The sequence below is a fragment of the Ammospiza nelsoni genome, chromosome 11, assembly GCF_027579445.1.
Source record: "Ammospiza nelsoni isolate bAmmNel1 chromosome 11, bAmmNel1.pri, whole genome shotgun sequence".
Lineage (NCBI taxonomy): Eukaryota > Metazoa > Chordata > Aves > Passeriformes > Passerellidae > Ammospiza > Ammospiza nelsoni.
Window position 1 is genome coordinate 2,433,608 of NC_080643.1, and position 19,431 is coordinate 2,453,038.

General features: G+C 43.8%; 1 protein-coding gene across 2 annotated transcripts in view; it reads right to left on the reverse strand.

Annotated features, from left to right (window-relative positions):
- Window positions 1-16,817, reverse strand: part of CNTN6 (contactin 6) — a 130,563-nt gene extending 113,746 nt beyond the window's left edge. The window contains exons 1-2 of one of the 2 annotated variants that reach the window (XM_059479998.1): window positions 16,544-16,633; window positions 16,080-16,174 (exon numbers count right to left, since the gene is read on the reverse strand). The gene's annotated coding sequence lies outside the window, so the exon portion shown is untranslated. Of the gene's footprint in view, window positions 1-16,079; window positions 16,175-16,543 lie in introns of both variants that reach the window. The other variant, XM_059479999.1, reaches the window with a different exon arrangement.
- Window positions 16,818-19,431: the final 2,614 nt, after the last annotated feature.

Here is a 19,431-nt window from a genome sequence, read left to right on the forward strand (position 1 = left end):
TGCACTTCTTACACACCTGGTCCTCCAGCTGGTGGCCTTCACAACACCTTAAAAAAATAAATCAAGGCAATTTCTTTCCCCACTGGACACAGAGAATTCCATTCCAATCTACCAAACTTTCTTCCCAAAGGGAATGTGGAGTTGAGCAAAACATCCCTGGAGTTTTGGAGTTGGAGAAATGTTCTTTTGAATCAGGAGGTTCAAGGACAAGCACCTGCAGAAGGCACCAGGGCATCCACCTGCCACTCCTGCCTCAGAAATTTCTGGATCAGGGTTAAAATTTGCCAAAAAAAAAAGAAAAAAAAAAAAACAAACCCAGAAGTGAAACTGAAGCTAATTTTAGACAAGAACCTGGAAATCTTCCAGATTATTAACAACTGGCTTTCAGCCTGTCAGGAAGTATTAATAGTACCATGAAAGGAAATTATGAACTGTAGATTTCCCCCGAGAGCTGTCAGGAAATATTTGGATTTTTTAATAGCCATATACTGCAGTGCAGCAATAAATAAAGTGGCCAGGACTAGATCTGGGCTGACCTGGGTGACCATGGATTTAAACCATGATTAGGTGGAATTCTAACCAACAGAAATAGGAACAAGCAAGGCTGCAATTCCAGAGTGACTTTAAGATTAGCTGAACCATCCATGACCATTATTTTTGCCCAAGATGAAGGCTGTAATCATTTTATTTGCATTTGTGAATGCAGGGGTGTCAGGAGGGAAAGTTAATTTCAAGGCTTATTGTTTAACAAGTAATGATTCAGTGTGAAATGAGGATCCTTCCCATCCCCTTCCTCCTTGTGATGCCGTTGCTGTTTATTGCTATCATTTAGAATCTCTTGGATAATGAGGAAAAGGAAGAAAATAATCAGCTGGTTTCTGGATGAAATTGGACTTAATTTAGCATAATCTATGTATTTTAAGATAGGGGACACAGCCAAGTTGAATAATCAGAGCAGCAAACAGATTGCTTTGATGTCTAGACAGGTTTGAAGATGATCTGGAGATGGGATGAGGAATACAAATGATTTCTGTCTTCTGCTGGAGCTCCAGAGCTGGATGCTGGTGGAATGCAAAAGGAGAGGAGGAAGAGGAGGAAGACGAAGAAGTCCTTGAAACAACACCAAGCTGGAGTTTCTAAAGGATCCCCCATGGAAAATCCAGAAGGGTTTGTGTGATCCAAGAGGGATCCTGAGCCCTGGGTGGGTGCAGGGGATGCCCTGAGAGGGCTCCACACCAGCCAAGGCTGGCAGGAGGAAGGACAAGGACTGGAAATTGGGAATGTGCTGGAAATGGATTCATAGAGCTTTGCAAATAACTCTAGATACTTTGGAGAAATAGAACTGTGAAAGATGCATTGGAATGAGACCCATAAGGGGTGATTTTAGATGATTGGCTTTAAGGCATTTACAGCATGGGGTGGCTAAAGCTGACAGGCCAAGAAATGCTTATAATGTATTGTAATTAAAAAATTGTTGGCTTCTTATTGTGCTGGCATGAATTCTAACATCTGTACTGTCTCACCCTTCTCATGAGACTCAAAATGGAATAGAAGTTTTTAAAACACCTCTCAGTTGCCCCATCTCTGGGTCAGAAAAAGGCTTAATCCAACAGGAAAGCTTCTCTGCCCAGAGTGAGGAGAAATTCCACTGTTCTTCATTAAAATTATTGAGTTATTAATTCCACTGTTCTCCATTAAAATTATTAAGTTATTAATTCCACTGTTCTCCATTAAAATTATTGAGTTATTAGGGTTTAATAAATATAAATAGCCATGACCTTCTTTAACAACTTTAACATTAACCACTGTTTAGATTTTGAGAAGATGGCTGTGTTTCAAGTCAGGGAATAACTTATAGACTTTTTTTTTGTATTTAAATTGGCAATTTGAGAAGAAAACTTGATTATAAGCTGTGTGTTTGAGTGTATTGGAGAAGAACATGTCAATGTGAGCTAAACAGAGGTACAATTTCAGATTCATTTTATTACAGAGAATGTTTTGGCGCATTTAGAACAAAATTATCTATTTTTCCCTTTTTATGCATTAAATATGTTTTTATTTTTGCTACAAGCTCCATATGAACATTTAAATTCCCTCAAAGTCACTTCAAAGTCATTTCACATGATCAGCTGTATCACGTTGCTTGAAAATCATGATGCAATCCTGGGCCTAAAATGAATTTATTTGTGATTATTTGTTGCTTATTAATGAATTCCTTCTGCAGTTCATGCTCTTTCCTAGAACTCATGTATGAGCTGTTTTTACCAGTGGGTAAAAGGAAGAGATAGAGAGAAACATTAATCCATTTTATGACTTTAATTACTATTAGAGGCCTGCTTTGCACATGGCAGATGATTTGTTAGAAATTGATTTTATTCCTGGATAATTGCCCTGCACTCCAAACAAGTCACACACGCAGGGATTGATGCATTTGCATCTGCTGGATATGCAGCAGACAATTCCTACAAACCCAGAACAGGTTAGGAAAGCAAAATGTTTGCTGGAATAGTAATCAGGATTTAGGAAAGTTTTCCATTCCTGGGTACACTAAAGAACTTGAACTTGCTATTCTGGAGGAGTTCTGGGTTTTTAGCAGGTAAACAGGGTTGTCTACTCCAGGGTGAGAGCAGGAAAACCTTGACCTTCATGGAAAAATGCAAATTTGCACCAGCTGGGAACCAGGACCAAATCTATTTGGCAGAAGAACTCTTTAAATTTATCTGGTTTATGATAAGAATAATAATTTTACTTAGAGTCTCCTAATACACAGAGAGGTATATTTAGGATGCACTTATTTATGTATGCAGTTATTTTAAATAAATCTATTCCAGAATTCAAAAACGTGAGGGGCTGTGAACGGCCAGGACTGGATATAAATATTTAGCAAGAGATTTATTTCTCCTGGCAGTGCATTTTTTTTTCCAGAGGCAGAACTTCCTTTTCATTTCTGCTTTGTTTCCTCATCCATTAAACTGGACACTGCAATCTAACAGGATTTTCACCTGTTGCCTTTTAGCATCAGCTCTCCAAGGAGCCTCTTTTATCCCCTTCTATTCAGTGCTTGCATTTCCACTCTCTTTATGCACCAAAATATGTTGTTGGAATCACAGAGAATAATTGAGAGGAGACAATGCCAAATGATCTGGTTTAACACAGAAAAGAAAAAGTAAATTTAGCACTGCTGTCTCACCCCAGGCCGTGAGGAGCACTTGGCAAAGTCCCGATGCAAATGATTTTGCTGCTTAAGTGCCCAAATTACAACAGGGTGCTGGGGAATTATTCCAATTATTCCCTCACCACCACGGTCCTGAGCACCCAGGAAAAGTGCAGGGAAAACTCAAAATTAACCAGAGAAATCTCCAGAGGGAAAAATCCTGAGGGTTTCAATGATGTTATTGCGAAATATATTTCATATATTGTGAAAATTCCATGTTTAGCTGGTTCTACCTCCCTTTTCATCCCCCTGCTCTGTATTTTCCTTTCCAATTTTACGTCCTATTTCTGTGTGCTTCCCAAGCAGTTCCTGCACCCTTAATCCATTTTGTGCCATTCTGGTGGCACAAGAAGTGAAATTTCTCTGGTTTCATTCCTGCATCAAACTGTTTGTTGTAAACTCTTACAGTTATTGATTCATCAGAATTGAAGAATATCAAAATCTGTCTTTCCACAGCAAAGGGGATCTTTCCTCATTCTCTTATCATTCCTTCATCCCTTATCAAAAGCAACTTTTTGCCTTTTGGAGCCTCTACCAAAACACATGATTTCACCAAACTTCTTACAAAGGTTGTCCTTTGTTTTAAGACAAAACCACCGCATTTAGAACATTAAAAAAAAAAATGTTCTGTCCCAAGAAATCCATGACTGCATTATCAAGGAGTCACACTTTCATTTTCCACATGGATAAAAACAAAACAATTCAACATCCCAAATTTCCCCTTCCTTTTTTAAAGTGCCCAAGATAAATTGCCTTCAAAACTGGAGGCTGGTGATTTAACACTGCTAATATTCCAGAGCAAAGCAAGGATTTGTTCAAGGAAAACGTTGAATTTAAGGGGTCTTTGGAATTTAAGCTCCCTGCTTCGGGGTCTGTCTAATGCCAGCTTTGTGGAATGGCTGTTCCATAGCAGAAATTGCTAATTAACAAATTTTCAGGTGCCTTCTTTGCTGAAGGATCACTCTCATATCAGCTGCAAAAGATGGATTTAGGTGTCTTGTTGAATTTGGGTACATATTGAAAGGAAAAAATAAATCCTTTGATTTATAGTTTGATTGGTAAACCTGAACAGTGAAACGCCGTGGTTACAACTCTCCTTCCTCTCTGGGGACTCTTTCCATGGGACAAGGATCTAAAATATTTAACAATAAAGTTTCCTTTTCTAGTCTTTCTTTCAGCTCTCAGGAAGCTGTGCTGGTTATGCCCCATTTCAGGGAGGTTCAGACCAGTTTCACACCAACACTGACACCAGTTCAGAGCCACCTTTGGAGCCTTGGCCAATCCCAACCTGCTGCTCCCCCAGCACTATCAAACCCATCCCAACAGCTGCAGACAAAACACTGTAAAAGCCTCATTTTCAGCTCACATCCCTGCAAAGCTGCTCCATCATCGAGTTTCTACACATTTCCTTGGAGCTGCAGTGGTAAAACCCCAAAATAGAGTTTGGTCTCTAATGGGCTTTAAAGTGCTTCTGGTTTAGAGGGAGAGACTTTGAGGAGGATCCCGTAGTGAAGTGTCTGCACTTTGTCAAGCTCATCACACCTTCCCTGGAGTTCTGCTCTTAATAATGCAGATTGTTTCCTGGATACTGCAGCTCTTCCCCAACTCCTTGTCACGCTCGTGTCTGATTGTGCTCATAAATTCCTCTAATAACTCCTGCTGGTGTCACTCTGTGTCACTCTGAGCCTTGGCTCGCGCTCCCTCTCGCAGCCCAGGCTCTCTCACAGGTTCACCAGGAGTTTAGGAGATGGAATGGAGATGATAAGGAGGAGATGGCCCTGCTTTTCAGCCTTAAAAACATCCATTTACTGGTGCTGATCTAAATAATGGACTATTTCTCTTTTTCCCCTGACACATAAAACAATGTTGTTGCCTCATAATGACACAAATCCATTTTTTTTTCACCAGTTCTGTGCTGAGAGCAACACAGGGATTATTTCTATTCCTCTCTTGGTCTGCTCCTCTCACAAAAATCTGTCATCCTTTAAGGGAAATAGCAAGTTTGGGGTCTGAAGGGATCCACTCTGTGGCAGTCACATTTTCTGAAAAATCTCTTCACCCAGGATTTTTCTCTGGGGAATCCAAGAAGCCTCAGAGAAAAATGAAAACAAATATTGTCTCATTTGCTTCTCCTGTGTTGTCCTCCTTTGGAATGTGTTTGGGGATTGTTTACCCACAGGTGATTGTTTCATTGGGTTCTGCTGTGGGTTATTTTCACTCTTTGGCCAGTCAGGGCCAAGCTGTGTTGGGACTCTGGAGAGAGTCACGAGTTTTCATTATTATCTTTTTAGCATTCTGTCGGTATCCTTTCTGTATTCCTTAGTATAGTTTAGTATAGCATTTTCTAATATAATAAAGTATCATAAAATAATAAATTAGCCTTCTGAGAGCATGGAGTCAGATTCATCATTCCTTCCTTCATCACAATACCACTCTCTTTAGCTTTTCTTTCTTTAATAGACAAACCAGTTCTCATCAGAGTGCAAGTTCATCTCCCCATACTTCAATTCCTTTACCCAGGCAAATCCCACAGCCACAACTGTTCTGTGTGGTGGGGAAATCACCCAGGAATTAATGGAGATAATAACATGCAAGGGCTGCTCCAGCCCAGGGAAAGGGAACATCCCACTGATTTCAGCAAGATTTAGATCAGATTCCCCAAGATTGGAGCTTCACTTAACTTATGAGACAGCCTCAAATTGGCTTTTACTCTGTGTGTATTTCAGGTCAGTGCACTTATACTTCAAGCAGGACCTACTGAGTAAAAGCTCCTTTTATGTTTGTGTGCTTGGCTCCAAAAAATAAAACATAAAAAAGAAAGGTCGCATTTGCTGCCGAGTTTTGCTCCTTTGCTTTGAAATTACACCGGGAAAAATGATGTTGTGTACAGGCCAAAGGATATTGCAGAGAGAAAAGTTGTATTAGAGAAAGAACATCTTAGTCATAAGCACCAGCACTGCAGTGAATTTCCTCACTGGGGTGGGGATCATTCTTCCTGAGAGCTTTTCCAGCCCTCCTGATCCAAATCACCAAAGCCAAGCTGATCTCTATTTGAGCAGCCCCCAGGCTGCTGCTCAGAGCTCCTTCCCTTCCCTCCATTACTCACATCCAGCAGGAAATTCCTGCCAGGAAATAACCGGAGTGTGCAGCTACACCTGAACATCTCTTCTACACTCATTCCCTGTCCCAAGCTTTATGCCCTCATCATTTTCCTGGATTACTTTTTATTATATTTTCTGATATTATCGACTGTGACATCCATGTGGCCAAGCTGGGCAGCCACAGGCTTGATGGAAATAAAAGCTGTCCCCTTCAAGAAGATTCCAGGCAGTTTGTTTCTGTTTCCTTTGGTCTCATTAGGCTGCCACCACAAGATTAATGGTTTGGGTTAAGAGTAATTTAGTTTATGGCACAATAGGTATGAAAGGTTATTCCTTCTTATGCCCTCCTCACATAAAACCTCCCTTAAAAAAAGCAAAGTCTTTATGTCTCAATAAACAGAAGCCACAGAGAAATTGTGTAACAAATTACATATTGGATAACCATCTATAAAATTTTATTGGCTTATGAGGTTTGCATTGATTTGAATTTTACCCAAAGCATTACTGCTCCTCCAAAACACTGAAATAAAAGCAAAACAGAAACATCCATTAGGGTTTTTTTTTTTTAACAGTGAAACACCTGTGAGGAATGTGAATTCCTGGGAACAGCCTAGAGATGCCCTGTTCCTGCCCTGAGTGTGGCTCACAAGAGATCAGCTCTTCCTGCTCATTCCAAGCCCAGCCTGGGCTGGGGGTGTCTCAGAGTCTCTGTGGTCAGGATGACCCCAAGATGTGTCAGAGTCTCTTTTCCCAGCCTGGCAGCTGAAGAAGGAGTCAGGATTCTTCTGTTCTGCTTTTCAAGGTTGTTTATTTGCTGTTTTCTATAAAATTCTTTCTCTGACTCACCGAGGTCTTTCCAGCAGGTCGGGTTCAGGCACACTGACTGCCTGGTGTTATTTTTTTATACTAAAAACTACCTGTACATTATTTTCAATAATTTTCCAATACCTATCACCTATGTTAGACAGTGAATTTCTACTCTAAATCAATCCAAAAGTGCCACCATCACTTATTGTGTACATTATTTACAATAATTTTCCAATACCTATCGCCTATGTTAGACAATGAGTTTCTACTCCAAACCAATCCAGAAGTGCCACCATCACCCAGAAGATGGAGGCCAAGAAGAAGAAAGAAGGACAAAGCATGCCAAAATCCCTCAATCTTGGCTTCTGAACCCCCATTCTAAAAACTCAAAATTCTACTTTTCTATCTCATAACAAACTAACTATCATTCTACTTAAACTTTTGTGGCTTGTGAGTCCTAATATAAAGTTGGTAATTGTTTTTTCCATGGGCTAAAATGGAAGGCACAGGTGTTTTTAACCCTGTGCCAAGGTCTCTGTGCCCCTGTCAGGGTCTCGAGTGCTCCAGGGCAGCCAGAGGAAATTCCTGGGCTCTGACAGGAGTGCAGAGTTAGGCTGGGCTTTAGAGGAAAGCAGGAGTTTAACCCACAGCTCTGGGGCTGACTGATGCAGTGAGACCTTCCTGGAGCATCTCTTGCACCTTTGGCTGTGCAGGGCTGGCACTGCATGGTCCCTAATTCCCTCCCACTCTGTGCTCTCTCATTTTATATCCTCACAAACGCTTTCTCACCTGCTTTTTGTTCCCTCAAAGCGTTGCTTTTGCCTCTGTGGATTCCAGTGAGAGGTTTCATGGTTTACTCACACTCCAGTGAGCCCAACAGGGCCCCCTGGTTAGTCAGGGCTGGGCTTTTATTTTTGGGTATTGCTGCTGCTGCTTCCCTGGCTGCTCAACCCACCCCCTCAGCATCCTCCAACAAAGCAGTTTCCTGCTAATTCCTTTCAGGGCTTAGCTGGATTTGGAATCAATCTTGCTGAGAAAGTCAGCCAGACAAAGAGGTAAAATCGTGACAGGCTTAGTCATTTTTGTTTTGCCTGAATCAGTGAGAAAGGTGCTTTCCTTTCTCGGCTCTTCAGTTCAAATGTAACTTTCATTCTGCTAATTTTTGACAGAAGTTTGATTTTGGGGCTGTCTCACCTATGTCTTCCAAATCAATCCCGTGAATCCCTAACCCAAAGTTTAATATCATCCATTATTCAACACCTTCAGTAGGACTAACTTAAAATGAGTAATCTCTGAGTAAAGCTGTGCAATTAATGCTGAAATACCTCAAGTACAGAGGAATTCCAAACAGCACTCCCCACAGCTTTCCTCAGAGCATCCCAAAATGCCTCTGAAGTCTCTTGTTATCAGCATTTCTCTGAGATTCGTGGTAGATCCTGGCTCACCTTAGTGGCCATTTTGCATTAAAGTGAAAAAAATATTTTTCCTGTAAATTCAGTTCCACACCAGCTCTTCTTCCACTGAGCTTTGCCCACTTTGCTCTATCATTTTTATCACTCTTTAGTTTGCCATATCAATTATTCCATAGGTGCTGCTCCCAACCTCAGCCTCTCCTCACTCTCACCATGGAAGGGTTTTTCACACCCTGGACTTTCCCTTCCCCTTGATGTATTTTTTGGGCTGCCTTTGGACAAATCTCCCACTTTGGCAGCCTTTCCATTCTTTGTAGCTCCAACAGGCTGTGTTTTATTTGGAAACATTGCATTTACTGCATCCTAAAGTGGTCATTATTGTTCAGCTGTGCTCACCACTGCTCCCCTTTCCCTCCCCTCTCTTTCCAGCTGCTTTCCCAACTTACCCAGCGTGTCCAGGCTCACTCATCCCTGCCTGCACCAGATTCAGCACAGTTATGCTTCTTCCCCCCAGCTCAGTGTCCTCAGAGGAGTATTTAGGTTAAGAACAGTTTATTCCTGGCTGGAACTGCAGCAGTTGTGAGCAGGTTCATAAGCCAGGATTCTCCTTTGCTCCAGGCAGCTGAGTGAGAGCTGAGGTGATGGAGTCAGACCTGGAGAGGGGGATGGAGCAGCCCTGGCACCACGTCTGGGGCATGGCAGCAGCTCAGGGGGTGGATAATCCTATTAACAGGCAGGAAAAAAGTTATGGAAAAGTGGCCAAATGGAGCATTAAACACCCAGCTCTGTGTTTGGCACACAGGGAACAGGAAGGGCTGTGTGAGACCTGAGCAGGAGCTTCAGGGAGGCCCACATGAGCAAGGGGTACTTCACAGAATCCTGGGATTCTGAGCTTGGAAAAGCCCTCCAGGATCAAATACAAGGATTCTGAGCTTGGAAAAGCCCTCCAAGATCAAATCCCAGGATTCTGAGCTTGGAAAAGCCTTCCAGGATCATCCAGTCCAGCCTGTGCCCAATGCCCACCTTGTCCCCAGCCCAGAGCTCTGAGTGTCACCTGCAGCCCTTCCTGGGACACCTCCAGGGATGGGGGTTCCACCTCCTGACCCTTCCTCACCTCCAGGGATGGGGGTTCCACCTCCTGACCCTTCCTCACCACACCTCCAGCCTGGCACAGGTGATTTTCCTGGCAATTTTTGCACAGAGTTCAGCCTGACTTCATCCTGCTCAAAATCCGCTTGGTACTTAAACAGCAACAAGAAATATTTGGAGCACATTCAGCTCTACAAGAATTCTCTCCTTTTTTTTAAAAAAAAAGGAGTCTGTTTGTTTCTTTTTATGTAATTTTTTTCAGAGAATCAGAGAACACTTTGAATTGGAAAAAGCCATAAAATAATCTTGTCCCAACTCCCTGCCATGGGCAGGGACACCTTTAGCCCAGGTTTTTGCAAAGGAATTCATGAATAGCTGTTCCTATTTCAATGATGCAGGAAATACAGATTTTCCTTGTAAGATCCCTCTGACAAGCCTTTCCCCTGTGGCTCTGCCCTCACAGACAGATGGGAATGCAGCTGCCCAGGCATTAGAGTTTTATACCAAATATTGGCATTTATTTGGATTTTGGGGTGGGAAAATTGAAAATACAAACCTAACTGATGGATTTGGTGGAATAGAGGAGCCTGAGCATGTTCAGGAAAGAAATTAGACCTGCACCTCCAGTGGTTGTGCAGTCACACAGGAGAGGAAAGGGTTAAAGATAATATTTATGGCTTTTAGCTTTGTGTGATAGCTCCAGAAAGGGCTGGGTGACCTCTGTGGAGAGACTGCAGCAATGTGTCACCACTAATGATATCAGTGCTGAGGGAAAGGTGGCAGTTTAAGTGACTTTAACAGGGGTAAAACCTCTAACCCGCTGAGCAGCCCAAGTGCTCCCTCTAAACCAGCAGCCAAAACAATTTCTGGGAGAGAAATTCCCTCTCTGGGGCCTGCAGAGCTTCCCTGCTATTGCCATCCAAAGGAAAACCAACCCATCAGTGGGGAAATGAGGGAAATGATGGGAATGGATCAGTGTGAGGAGAGTCTGGATGTGCAGTGTCAGGGACAATGACAGTGCCATGGGTAAAACAGCTCCAGGGTTATCCCCCTCTGTCACTTTAGGTTATGAAAAAACACAAGTGCAAAACCACTGTTCTCAAGGTGAAGGAAAAGGGAAGTTTATTTTCTGACTCCAGCATTTATAGATTTCCAAGAGTGACAGTGGATTGGAGGGTGACAGTGCCACCTCTGCAATGGCACTGGACAAACCAACAGTCCATCAACTCTGTCCTCCTCCATAAAGGAATGCAAAACAATGAGTTATTTACAGAAAGTGTGTGAGAAAGTTCCTTACAAGAATGTCAACATCAGAAGGCTTAGAAAATCTTAAAAAACCAGGGTGACACCCTTCTAAAGCATCAGGAGCAGTGGAACAGTGGCTACCAGCTGATGGATCAGAGCAGGGAAACTGAGGCACAAGGTCATGCTGTGGGTGCCCAGTGTGGCTCTGTGCTGGCTCTGCTGTGGGAACCCAGGACATCCCTCTGGCTGTCCAGGAGTGCCAGGACCCTGCCAGGGGGCTCAGAGACCCTGGCACAGAGCCCAGAACACCTGTGGGTTTGATTATGGCCCGTGGCGCAAATTACCAACCTCAGATGAAGATCAGCAAGCCATGACATTTTAAATAGAATATTAGTGAAGTTATCATGGGGTGGAAAAGTAGATTTGGGGGTTTTTGGTATGGGGGTTCAGGGGGCAAGATGGAGGGAACTGGACGTGTCCAGCCTTTCTCCTTCTTCTTCTCTACCTCCATCTTCTGCTGTGATGGTGGCACTTTTGGATTGGTTTAGAGTAGAAGCTCACTGTCTAACATAGATGATAGGTATTGGAAAGTAATTGTAAATTTTGTACAGGTATTTTTTAGTATAAAAAGATAACACCAACCTGGGGGCAGGCAGAGTGCCTGGAACTGTCCTGCTGGATGGATCTTGGCTGGACAGGAGAAAGAATTTTATAGATAAGATACAATAAACAACTTTGAGACTGAGAAATGAAGAGCTCTGACTCATTCTTCAATCATGGGGCTAGGAAAAGAGACTTTTGAACTTTTCTCAGGGTCTCTCTGATAAGCTAAAGATCCCGAGACTCTGTGGAGAATTTTGGGTTTGTTTTCCTTTCCTTGGCTCCAGGACAAACCCCTTGGAAGGTGCAACACCCAGGGAAAGGCAGGAATTCACAGATCCACTGCTCACCAGCCCAAATTCTGCCCTGACTGAGGGTTTTCAGCTGAGGGTGGGACTCTGGGTAGTCCATGTGACACAGCTCTCTCATTTAGCTGATAAGAATCTCCACTTTATCTGGCTTCCTTTCCAAATGGAGGGAGTACAATTTCCAGGGAGGTTTGCTCTGGTCCCGCTGCTTTTGTAATTTCATGGTAGGATTATCAGAAACTGCTGGAAGAGATGAAGTTGCAGAAACTTCTGTGCTTTTAATCCCCATCTCTCTCACCAAAGGCACCGCTCCTGTTCTGCACACACCAAACTGGCTGAGGGAACGTCTGGGAGAAATGGATTTGAATGGCTGAAGAGCACCAGGGTTTCAGAACAGTGCCAAGCATTCTGTGATCCAGACAGGCCCATTCCTGATGTCCTGAGCCCACAACAGACCAGGCAGTGGGAAAGGTGTGTTTGAAGCAGAAATAATCACTAAATGTCTGAAAACTCATTCATTTCAGTGAGAAACTTGGTGCAGAACTGTCACAGACATCTTTTATGGAAAATCCTTTCCTTAGGATTTTTCCTCCTGAGAATCTGAAAGGCCTCAGGAACAAAATGTAAACATTGATTATCTGCTGCTGTGGAATGCAACAGGTGCATCTGGGATTGGTCTCATGTGGTTGTTTCTAATTAATGGCCAATCACAGTCAGCTGGCTCGGACACAGAGCCCAAGCCACAAAACTTTGTTATTCATTCTTTCTTTTTCTATTCTTAGCCAGCCTTCTGATGAAACCTTTTCTTCTATTCTTTTAGTATAGTTTTAATGTAATATATATCATACAATAATAAATCAGCCTTCTGAAACATGGAGTCAGATCCTCATCTCTTCCCTCATCCTGAGACTTCTGTGAACACCATCACACAAAATTCATCCCAGCCAGGTCCTACATTCCCAGTGTGAGTCACAGGGATGGGAATTAAAATCAGGTGCTGCTCAAAGGTACACACTTGGTATTTGCACTCCTTTTTCCAGACAGTCTTGCCCCATTTAATAAGAGATAAGTTTAGTAACAGAATCTTAATAAAGGATTCCTTGCAGGCGTCCCCACAAAGAGGGATTTGGGATCCTCATGCTTTGGTTGCAGCCATGGGAGAGCTGAATTCATTACTAAATAGAAAGTATTTATATTTTTTCTGAATAATCTCATTTAAAAAATGGATCTTATTGGTGATCACATCAAGGTGTGCTGAAGAGAAGGAAGGATTTATAGTAGGAAAAGTAGGCAGAGTGTTTTTATTTGTTTGAGCTGCCTCAGGTGGAGCTGGATCAGAACCCCGGGGAGGGTTTTTGCGTACCTGGGTCATTCATGTTTGGATATAGCCAATGAATCAGTTCCTGGGAAACCAATTCCACTCCTTTCCATATTATTATGTTGTGCAAAGAGCAAGGACAGAACACAGCTCCTCTCATCATTCTGATGTTTTCCATCTCTTTTAACAAGAGCATTACAGCAGATGCTGTCAGGAATTTTAATAAAACAAACTGCTTTTCTGACTCACTTGGTCCTTTCCTTCTGGTCTTCACAGGCTAAAAATACATCTGAGGGTGTAAGTGAGGGAAATTATTCTTCTTCCCCCCAGCTCCTTCCTCCCATCCCTCTCTCAGTGCTCCCCTCAGCACTGCATGCTCTGGAGTTGGAACTCTTAGAGGAAACCCAGAACACAAAAACCCCAAAAATGAATAAAGAGATCAAATAATGAAATTTCTTGGGTTGGAAGGGACCTTAAAGCTCATCTCATTCCATGGCAGGGACACCTCCCACAGTCCCAGGCTGCTCCAAATCAGCCCCAATGTCCAACCTGGCCCTGGGCACTGCCAGGGATCCAGGGGCAGCCACAGCTGCTCTGGAATTCCATCCCAGCCCCTTCCCACCCTCACAGGGAACAATTCCTGATTCCCAATATCCCATCTAAACCTACTCTTTTCCCAATGGGAGCCATTCCCTGTGTCCTGTCCCTCCATCCCTTGTCCCCAGTCCCTCTCCAGCTCTCCTGGAGCCCCTTCAGGAAGGGCATTAAGACAGATCAATCATTTTTCCCCAAAAAATTTTGGGAAGAATCCCCTTTGCCCTCCAGAATAAAAGCAGCAGGAAGTGCTGAGCAGTTTCCTCAACCAGCAGGAAAAGCCCCAGCTGGACCTTCTGCACCAGGAGCTCCTTGGAGGAGAGGAGACAGAGCTGAGAGCACAAAGGTACGGAGAAATTCCAGCTTTTCCTCACTGCTTCTCCTCCAGCCTCTGCAACTGAGCAGTTCAAGTCCCCATGAGGGATTTTAGTGCAGAAATACCTTGCTGGCTCGTTGCTCTGTGCTGACCTGGTGTGTTTAGCACTTTCCTAGCTCCAGGTAGGGTTTCTATAGCTCTGATGCTCTGTCTCACACTTGTGTGTGGTTTTTTACTCCAAAAGATGAAGAATTGTTAAGTACAGTGCCCAGATCTATTTTAATTTGGGTTGTTCTTGTTTGCTGTGATTAGGGCACTTGAAGATGCTTTGTTCTCTTTTTAATGTGTTTATTTTTTTCCTTGAATATTCTCCACTTGTGGAAAGGCTTTGCGTAAATGAGAGACTTGTGGAGCCTGATAATTTTTGGATACAAACAGGGTCACCCACTCACCTAAATTCTGCTGTGTCTGGGGCTTTTTGTGCGTCCCAGGGATGGTTTTTGCCGAGCAGGGAGTTGTAGCTGTAAAACTGAGCCTGGATTTCTTCGTGTCTCCACTTCTCCTGGAGACAGACGAAGTTACAAATTTCCCCAAGCACAGAGTTATGGCCAGCCTGAATGCAGCCCTTGGGAAGAAGGAATAAATGACTTTTTGGGCCAGACTTGCTGGTTTTCCTCCTCTGCAAGAGCCTCCCCTGCTCCAGAGACAGAGGCTGGGGACCAGCAGGGCACCATTAAAATGGTTTTTGTGTCTCTCTGTCCCTGAGGAAGGTGAGCAGAGGCCAATCTGTGGCAAATCTCCTGCAATAAACTCAGTTTTTAACAGAAGGAATACTTCAACATGCAGTTTTGGGGAGGAAAATACAAATTTGATGCTGTTTCATAGAGCTGATCTCTCCCCACACACTCACAACATATATTCTAATGAAAATTCTCAGCTCAAACACAAACAGTGCTTTGAGCCACCCAGCTTTGTGCTTTAAGGCCCCTTGGGCACACCAGCACCTTGTTCTGTGAGGGAAATACTTGCTCCAAAGGCAAGAAATTCATTTTAGGGTAGCTTATTATGCACCACAAACCTTTTTAATAGTGGTCATAAAGCTGGAAGCAAAGGGAAAGAGACATGGCTCCTGCTTGATTTAAAGCACTTAGGTTGTTATGGATTATTTATAATTTTATCCTCAGCATGGAAGGTAAAACTTGTAATCCATGGCCAGCAGTACCTCACCAGCATCTGAAACCCACAGCTGCAAACATTGGAGGGTTTTATTTTCCTTTTTTTCCACGATAAAGTGTGATCTATGGTTGTTGCTGACTTCATGGAGGTACTGATTTGGGACTTTTTAGTGTCATAAAACCCACGAAGCAGAGACTTGTGGAATGTGAAACACTGACACAGTGCCTCTGGAGCACCACAGGCAAAGCTGGCTGATGGAGATGGGTTATTTGTGGGGATTTGTGGTGCCTGGAATTGCGAACACTGCAAGGTTTAATGGCACACACTGAAAAATTCTCTGAACTTTCAGGACTTTGTGTGGAAGTCGCAAGTCTCCTTTGTTTGGGGAAGAAAAATAAAAAGGGAGGTGGAAATGCTACTTCAAGGAGTAAATATTTGGATTTTAACTCACAACATTTATCTGCAAAGGGTTGCAGTGCTGATAAAAGGACAAGTAATTGTTATTTGCAGAGTGTTTGCATCTTGCTTGATCATTCAGCTCCATAAATGCTGCAGGAAATTGTCAGCTTGGAGCACCCTGATGGAGGAGCCCCTTCCCACATACAACAACTCTCTGAATCCCAGGATTCACCCCAAAAGCACCATGGGAACGTCTGATTTAACAGAAAGTTCTAGTCAGGCACTTGCTTCTGGAAGCACAGACTTCCCAAACTTTTGATAAAGTATCCCATCCTTTAAAGCTGTGTCATGCAGTGTAAATAAACAACAATATCCAAACTAACACTCCTGCAGGTCCTTGGGTGCAGACCCAAAGTTCAGCACAGGCTGTGAACCTGCTTTATATTTTCCTCTGATGATTCAAATGAGCAACAGGGAAAAACTTTCCTTTTAGGACTTACCTACGTTTCCCTGCAGATTTATATTTATTGCTTTTCCACCTTCAGCTGGCAGAAATGAGGTTAGGCTCTCATTACCCACTCCGGCTTTTCACATGCTGCAGAAAGTCGTTGGGAAGTGCCAGAATTAGCACTGTCATGCTCTGTGTGCCCGTTCCACTGCAGCAGGGAGCTGAGATAGCCCCAGTGATGTACCTGTGGTGCCTGTGGCCAGCACAGGCTGGGCTCTGCTCGCCTCGCCCTCACTCGCATACAAATCCATCCCACACCTCCTTTTCTGCCCAGAACGCGCCCGTTTGCAGCATCAGCCATTTCCAGGCACGCAGGAGAAATAAAGCAGCCGCTTTTCCCCCCTTCTCTCCCCCTCATGCAAATGAAAAGCAGCGAGGAAGGATAAAAAGCCAGCCCAGCGAGCGCGGCTCCCCAGCAGCATCCACACGCAGCAGCCAGCACGCGTCTGTACTTACAGAGCAGGGACATGTCTGGGGTCTCCACAATTTCCTGCAGGACTGTTGGGAGCTCTCAGCGAGGCAGAACGGAGCCGTGTGGAAGGTCTGTGCAGCTGGGAGATAATGGAACTGTTTTCCCAGCTGGGACCATGAGCCCTTTATCCGCGGAGCGTTGCGCGGCTCTTCGCCGGTGCCGAGCGTGAAATGCGCTGCCTTCCCCACGCTGCTCCAGCCAGAACCCACACAATTAGTGCCTCAATCAGATAAACAGCTCCTGCAGTTTGTGCACAGCCCCGTCTGGAAATTGGGGATGTATAGAAATCAGCTGTGCCTGGCTCATCCTTCAGGAAAGCTGAGCGAGCGAAAGCGCAGCTGTCAGAGCGGAGCATGAAAGATTAAATGTGCTCTTGCTGTTCCTCTCGTGCAAATATGAGCTCCTGTCAGGTAATCACAAACCTCTCTCCTCAAAAACTGGGTCACTGCACTGGGCTTAGGTTTGGAGCAGGAGTGGGAATAGTTTTGTTTGGTCCTGGTCCCCACAGCCCTGTCAGGCTCAGTTTGTGGGGTGGGAGCTGTCATTGAATCCCATCCAGCCCTGAGTGACCTCTGCAAACACTCAACTGCCCCTTCCTATGTCACATATTGAACAAATGTAAATTTAAATAGGGAGGGGAGACTTGCTTGTCTAAAGTAGCACTGACATAAATTCTGATTGTACTCCAAACCTTCTTGGATTTCCATTTTCCCTCTTGGGACTGCTTCAGCAGAGGAAAGGCAGAGCCAGGCCGGGGAGAGTCCTTCCCTTGGTGAGAAAAGTTACTTGAGTGTATCGCTGAGTTCCAGAGTGGTTTGAGTTGGAAGGATCTTAAAGCCCATCCAGTGAGCATGGGCAGGGACACCTTCCACCATCCCAGGGTGCTCCAAGCCCAACCTGGCCTGGGGCACTGCCAGGGATCCAGAGGTAGCCACAGCTGCTCTGGAATTCCAGATCCCACGCACTTCCAGCTGCTCTGGGAATTCCATCCCAGCCAGGAATTCCATCCCAATATCCCGTCCATCCCTGCCCTCTGGCACTGGGAGCCATTCCCTGCGTCCTGCCCCTCCATCCCTTGTCCCCAGCCCCTCTCCAGCTCTCCTGGAGCCTTCTCTGATGACGTTGGGAGCACCTCAGCTGTCCTGCTCTGCCCTTGGGCTGGGAAATGGGGACAGCAGGACGTGGAGCCCCTGGAATGTGCCCACAGGTGCCCAGCAGCCCCATTCAGAGCTCTCCCCCTGATTAACATAAACAATTTTGCACTTTTCTTCCTGTGAGCTTCTCAAATGAGCTTTACTGACAATTAATTAAGCCTTGCAGCACCTTCTAAAGGAGATAGGCATTATAATTAGCAGCTCCATTTTTAATTAGGAATAAAATTTAAAATGGAATTTTAGGTATTTCCTCATTAAAATTTTCTTCTAAATAATTATGGGGTTTTTTCTAAGTGGTATCAAGAGTAAATAGACCAAAAGTTGCTTGCAACAGATTAGCCCAAGCTTCTTGTAGCCAATTTTAAAAGTTTATTAAAAATTTAGCCTTTTCTATGTCAAAAGAAAAGAATTTCCTTATGCATTTCTTATTCCCAGAATTCCCAGAGCAGCTGTGGCTGCCCCTGGATCCCTGGCAGTGCCCAGGGCCAGGTTGGACACTGGGGCTGGAGCACCTGGGACAGTGGGAGGTGTCCCTGCCATGGCAGGGGTGGCTCTGGGTGAGATTAAAGGTCCCTTCCAACCCAAACCTTTCCATGGTCTCAGTTTTTTCATTCAACAAAGATGAAACACTTCTACAGCTGAATTTTGAACTTCTGAACATCTGAATTTTCTTTTTATTAGAACTTGTAAAGTTCTGATTTAGATTTTTCTGAACTATCTTATACCCTAGTAAAGATTCTGCCCATATATTTGAGAAACGACAGAGAAAGTGGTGATAAATTTTAGTATCAAACCAGTCTTTTCCTAGAGGTCAGGATAAAATATTTGCACGTTACACAAATTTTCTGGCTTTGCCTGGTACCCTGTCAAAACAAAATTCATTGAGATCAGCATTTCTTTGTCAAAGATTTTGCTTTTGAAGAATTGTGGTATTCTATCTGAAAAAAAGAAAAGAATGTGTGGTGGTGTTTTCAAGGGTCCCAAGATGAGGGAAGAGATGAGAATCTTGAGTCCATGTTTCAGAGGGATGATTAATTATTTTTTTATGTATATTATAGTAAAAGAATATTAAAACTATACTAAAAGAATAGAGAGAAAATTATTTCATCAGGAAGCTAACAAAGAAGGAATGAATGATAATAAAATCTTGTGAATGACCTTGACAGAGCCTTGACACAGGTGGCTGTCATTGGTCATCAAGTAAAAACAATTTCACATGCTGGGTAAACAATTCCCCAAATCACATTCCAAAGCAGCAAAACATGGAGAAGCTGAAGCTTCTCAGTTTCTCAGGAGAAAAGATCCTAACAAAAGGATTTTTCATAAAATATGTCTGTGACAATCACATTTAAAAAAAAAAAATAATTAAAAAACAAACCCAAATAAACATTGTTGATCAAAAAAAAATCAAACCAACTGAAACTCTGTGGTGTTTCCAGCTGTCAGAAACCCCTTAAATAAAACTTTTCCACCTTTAAGGAAGGGCTGCTCCTCTTGGAGCTTTGAGAGTGTCAGAGCACAGAGAACTCCTGGGGCAACCTCAGCAGCCTGGGCTGGGCCTGCAGCCACCCCAGAAGGTGCCTCTGGAGTGACAGAAATCTCCCTGTCTCAGGATGAAGTGCAGGATGTCCTTGTGCGGGCTAAAAATACCTGGGCGATGGGATGTGGCCTATAAAGCAGACAGGAGAGCATCAGGAGCACAGGGAGGGATCAGGAGC